Source organism: Triticum dicoccoides, chromosome 1B (assembly GCF_002162155.2).
Source record: "Triticum dicoccoides isolate Atlit2015 ecotype Zavitan chromosome 1B, WEW_v2.0, whole genome shotgun sequence".
Lineage (NCBI taxonomy): Eukaryota > Viridiplantae > Streptophyta > Magnoliopsida > Poales > Poaceae > Triticum > Triticum dicoccoides.
Window position 1 is genome coordinate 569,556,065 of NC_041381.1, and position 5,831 is coordinate 569,561,895.

Sequence of the window (5,831 nt, forward strand, 5' to 3'; positions counted from 1 at the left end):
AAAAAAATAAAAGAAAATGATAAAAATGTCAAAAAAATAAAAGAAAATATGTTTCCCATGTGATATATGGTCTAGTTGTTGGGAAAATTTACAAATATGAATTTTGACTTTATTTGCAAAATCTCTCTAGAATTTAGTAAAATGGGCATAACTTTTGCATACGAACTCGGATGAAAAAGTTTTTTATATGAAAAATCATCTACTCGAAAAGTTACATCCAAATTTAACGGGGGGAACCCCGTTAAACATTTTCAAAATCCTCAAAAACCTAACAGAAAAAGTTACGGGCCTTTTTAGATCTAGAGTGGAAAAAATCGAAAAAATTTCAAACTGTGGTCAAACAATGGTCAAACTAATTATTCTACAATATTAGTGTTACTAAATAATTATTCAGTTATTTTGAATTTTGGTCAAATCTGGTCAAACTGTGGTCAAACAATGGTCAAACTGTGGTCAAACTGTGGTCAAACAATGGTCAAACAATGGTCAAACTAATTATTCAAGAAATATTAGTGTTACTAAATAATTATTGTTTTTTAAAACAATAGTTTCAAACTCAAACAGTGAAATGTGTCACTTCATGCTCAAGCAAAATTCCTGAAGGTTAATAGGATTGACATCTTACTATTGTCAGGAAAACAACAAGTGCAGACTTGGAAACGAGGGAGAATAGAACCCGGAAGTTAAGCGTGCTCAGGCTGGGGGAGTGGGAGGATGGGTGACCGTTCAGGAAGTTAGATGATTTGGAATGATGAGGGGTGATTAGAGATTAGGGGATAAATTAAGCAGTGATGAGGGGTGGTGATTAGAGCTTAGAGGTTAAAATAATTCAGAAATTTGAAAATAAAAAAAAATGAAAAAAAAATTCAAAAAAAATTCAAAAAAAAACGTAAAGGTTCGTTTAAGAACCGGGACTAAATGGGAGAGGCATTAGTAACGACCCTTTAGTCGCGGTTCAAAAACCGGGACTAAAGGGCCTTACCAACCGGGACAAAAGCCCCTTTATCTACTAGTGTACCATGCACACCTACCCCTAGCAGCTATATGTGCAACTTACTCTGTTGTTTCAGGTAACTCTTTAGTAGTTGATGGGCAACTCATTTCCCTTCATACTTGTGTATATGTAGTTTTAGTTGGCAGGGGCATTAGAAGTAGTTGCACAGAATCTGCTAGGCAGTTGGCCAGGGCAACAAATAAAGTTGCACATATCACTGACATGGATTTGTTGAATGGTGAAAAAATGCACATCCATAAGACCATGAGGGTGGAGAAAAGTTGTCTACAAATGAGACCCTGAAGATGCACATCTCACTAGCTGGAGTGGGTGGGAAGGGGTGCTAGCAATGGAAACTACACATCCATCGGTACGGGGAAAAGTTACACATGCACATCAACCGTTAGGTAGTTGGGTGGGACAGTTTTCGAAGTTGCACATCCACTGCTTGGCAGTTGAGCGAGGTAGCAAACAGTGAAAACTGCACTTCCAACTAGAGGACACAAGTTGCACATCGACTGCTGAGCAGTTGGCTGGGGCAGTAGAAGTTGCACATCTCACTTGATAGTGAATAGTTTGAGGTGAGGTGTCATCATTGAAAACTGCACATCCATGGATAGAGAAAAAGTTGCACATCGACTATTAGGTAGTTGCACATTAAGAACTACTCCCTCCGTCCAGAAATACTTGTCGTAGAAATGGATACAAATGGATGTATCTAGAGCTAAAAAACATACAGATACATCCATTCCTTGGACAAGTATTTCCGGACGGAGGGAGTAGCCAGTTGCACAAATCAGGAAAAACATTGCACAAAAGAAGTTTATCGAAACATATCCATGCAGGATCTAGTTTCGAAGAGCACATTGCGAGTATTTCAGCGGCGAAATCGAATCTTAATTTTGATGTTTGCTTCAAAAGTTACGGCTTTTCTAAAATTTTAAAATCTGAATTAAATGTGTTCAGACATGTTTGCATGTGTACTTTTGCAGTTTTGTTTAAACACGTAGTACAGTCTTTGACTTTTTTTTTTGCTAGGAGGACAAAATAATTCCTAATTTATCTACTACCCCTATAAAAAGAAGAGAGGGGCAGATCCAGACAATCTGCACCGTACCTTTCTCAGATTTAACGTCCCAGATTCATTCCATGTTTAACACCAAGCCACTAACCACGTCTTACCGCTAAACAGGAGGATTTGAATGAAAAAAAAACGTCCGGATTCCCTCACCCACGAGGCCACGACCCTCCCGACGGCCGCTCCCCTGGCTCTTCGCAGCCTCACCCCTGCGCCCCCAACCGCCCCGCCTTCGCCGCCTCCCCGCGCACCGCCGCCCCTGCGGCCCGCCTCCTCCGCCGCCGCCCCGCGCGCCTCCTCGCGCACCGCCGCCCCTGCGGCCCGCCTCCTCCGCCGCCGCCCCGCGCGCCTCCCCCCGCCGCCGCCCCTCTCCCCGCCTCCTCCGCCGCCGGCCCTCGCGCCTGGCAAGGGCGCGCTTCGACCGGCCGACGAGGCGCGGGCTGATGCAGCGAGGGAGAACGACGAACGTGGAACAATCACACGCGCGGAACGGGCGCTGGCCAACGTGTCTGGCCGGACCTGAGACCGTGGCGCGCACTGCCCAGCGTGGAACACCGGTCTCTTCCCGACCGCCGCTCCTTCTCTGCTGCCCGACAGACGCCCCGCCTGCCGCTCCTTCTCTGCTTCCCCACAGACGGGAGCGCGGATCGCCGTCGCCGTCGCCGCTAGGCGCTCCTCCTCTTTTTTTTCGATCAGAGGGGATGCCGCCGCCTCCCGCCGCTCCTCTTTTGCTTCCCCACGGGCTCGCCGCCGGCCGCTCTGCTCTGGGTCGGCTGTTTCTCCCATGGCGGTGAGCGCCCACCGCTCCTCCTCTCCTGCCCCACGGGCTCACCGCCGGCGGCTCTCCTCTTCCTCGGGTGCTGCCACCGCCACCACGTTCAGGCCCTAGCCACTAATAAGCTGGCAAATTTTTATCAGGTTTTTCTTTACCTTAACATCAAACCCTCAGTTGGGTCTTGGGTGTACCTCATACTCAATAGCAAGCAAATGATTCTGATTTCATGAAACACCAAGGATAGGCCAACAGAATAATTAGAAGAAATTCATGTGAATTTCCTTTTGGAAAACCACTGCAATGAGCTTCATATTCAGTTTTCTGTTAGATTTTTGCCTGCTTGAAGTGTGTACAGATTGAATAATTAGAAGAAACTCATGTGATTTTTCGTTTGGAAAACCACTGCAATGAGCTTCATATTCACTTTTTTGTTAGATGTTTGCCTGCTTGAAGTGTTTACAGATTACAATAATTATAAGAAACTCATGTGATTTCCCTTTTGGTAAACCACAGATTAGAATAATTAGAAGAAACTCATGCTTTTGTTTTCTATTCAGACTAGATTAGCTGTAATTGTTGAGAATTGTAGAGCTAAAGGTCCACCATGTAAATGAATGGTACTTAATTAGCAGTAATAGAGATAACATGAGTTTGCTAATTCAGCTTAGCACATAGGTGGAAATTGACTAGGTCCAGCAAGGAGCTTGCTTGCAATGTATCGGCGCGCATGCACTCATTAACAGCACCAGTCTCACAAATCTCTTAACACAAATCAAATAAAGTCTTGTTGGACTGGACTGGACTAGATAGAGAACCCACAGACTGAATTCGTAAACTCGAATTCAGCAGAGACAGACTGATTGTTGTTGTACATAGGAAAGTATAGGAGCAAAACTAAACTTCCTTGTCCTGGAGACCAAGAGTTGGTATCGTTCTTCTTCATCATGTCAGGTTTGAATCTGGATCAAGGGGCCATCGTTTTGGTCGCTCGGAGGTGCTTGGCCTGGGAGACGGAGGAGGGGATCCCTGGATGCCGGCGCTGCTGCTCCGTGGGGGTCGCCCCCAGCGACCTCAAGCTTCATTTTCAGTTTTCTCTGAGATGCTTGCCTCAAGTGTGTACAGATTGCATGTAGCAACTTTCTTCAAGTCTACCACAGACTATAGGATGTATGTTTCTTAAAAAAATGTCAATTTTAATAATCACTTGTGGGAAAATAGCCACACAACTAATGGTTGGTCAAACAAACATCAAAAGCTGGTTTCATAAGCTGAATTGTTATAATCAAACGGAATGCCAAACTGAGCCTGTTAAGGGATAGAGCTTGATTTGAGTTTTACAACGTCTTAACATGGCTGTCAAAATATAAATACCACGGGGGAGTCCTAAAAAGCTTGTGAACATCAAAGAGTACTAAGAAAAAACTTGCAAAATTCAAAGTGTATTATAAATTAGTCAAGAGGTTTACCATCATTATGTGCTTGGCATGATAAAAGAAGTTCACCATTTGTTTTTTAATCCATTGTTTCTTTAAACATGACATAGAAGGAGAATCATCATCCACCTCCATCCCCGTTATGATCAGGGGAACGTTGCCCGTTTAAAGAGCCGATGAATAAGCCTATATTCATGTGAATGCAAATCAAGCGGGCGACGATTCGTGGGAGCAAAAACGAAAGAGTGATCCAAATTGGTGGGTCCATATGTCGGATCACAAGAGAGCGGAATACAACCAAAAGCGCCGGGAGGTCCACTCAAAAAAGAAGTCTGCATCTCTGGTTAGTATTGACCATGAGTAGGTCCATGAAACACATGGTCCTTCGTTGCTGGATGTGCCATGTACAAACAGTCAAACACTCAGTTCGATCAGCCCAAATGACAGGTATACTCACGACTCACGAGTCCTTACTGACTGTCTCATTTTGATTTTACAGATATAGTATTCTAACCATGTATCTGTGTCAGAGACATCTTCTCAGAAGAAACAACGGCGAATGAGAGAACAATATGTTGGGATAAAGGCAGAAGATAAAGAAGCTGTGTTGCGTAAGAAGTGTGTGTACAAGATGGGAAAATGCCATACTGTCCCATTATCTGACCAATCCAACAATCCTGAGGCGCCAGGTGGATCAAACATCCCCTCACCAAGTAATCTTCAGCTCTTTGCCTGTGTATTTTCATGCATTCGCCACTTCATATTCATATTGCGGATGCCTTGCTCCATTTGACAACTTTTCCGCTCTTTCTGGGTGGTGTTGACACATTTTCAAGGAGGTTGCGTCATTGACAGCCATGTTTACTTGATTTTCCGTATAGCATAATATTGACCACATTCAAGTAAACATTTCCAAGGACTCCGATGCACATGGAATTTCCGAGCCTGTGGGGCAGGCTGCTGAACTTGAAGGTGTATTGTCTTTCCGTATAGCATAATATTAACCACATTCATAATGTTTACTTGATTTCAATAATTGTGTTCTCGTAGAATGCTCGGACACCACCAAAGAGGAAGAAACCTGCCATGATGATGACGATGATGATGAATGTCGGCTATTCCGTGCACAAGGTTACTTATAACACTGCAACAAAAGCCATCATTGGGGTTGACGAATGTTGAGGTTAAGGTACACACATTTGCTGGATTGCTTTATCATCATCCAACATTCGTGTGCATATCTATGAGAAGAACTTCTTTGTTTTGGTGTTCATGAAGCTTACCTTGATTAAATTTTTTCTTGTTGGAAACAGTTAGCTTAATTTAAATGGCGACGGAAACAACATTACCTATTTTTTGGGCTATATGCATAATATGTTACGTTAACGTATTTTCTTGATTTGTAATACTTTTGGTACAAACACAATATCTTTCTATCTATGTTAATTCTCACATATGTTTGTATGTAATATTAGTCGAGACGTGCATTTGCACGTGCAAGCTTACTAGTTTGGTTAAGACAAAAACATACTTAATGGGGAGGCTGCCATG

General features: G+C 43.4%; 1 long non-coding RNA gene across 2 annotated transcripts; it reads left to right on the forward strand.

Annotated features, from left to right (window-relative positions):
- The first annotated feature begins 4,595 nt into the window (after positions 1 to 4,595).
- Positions 4,596 to 5,598, forward strand: LOC119308691. 2 transcript variants are annotated; one of them, XR_005150237.1, is made up of 4 exons: positions 4,596 to 4,727; positions 4,811 to 4,993; positions 5,162 to 5,252; positions 5,331 to 5,598. It is a non-coding gene; the product is annotated as an uncharacterized LOC119308691 (long non-coding RNA). The 2 variants fall into 2 exon arrangements; XR_005150236.1 differs by having other exon boundaries at positions 4,811 to 5,252.
- Positions 5,599 to 5,831: the final 233 nt, after the last annotated feature.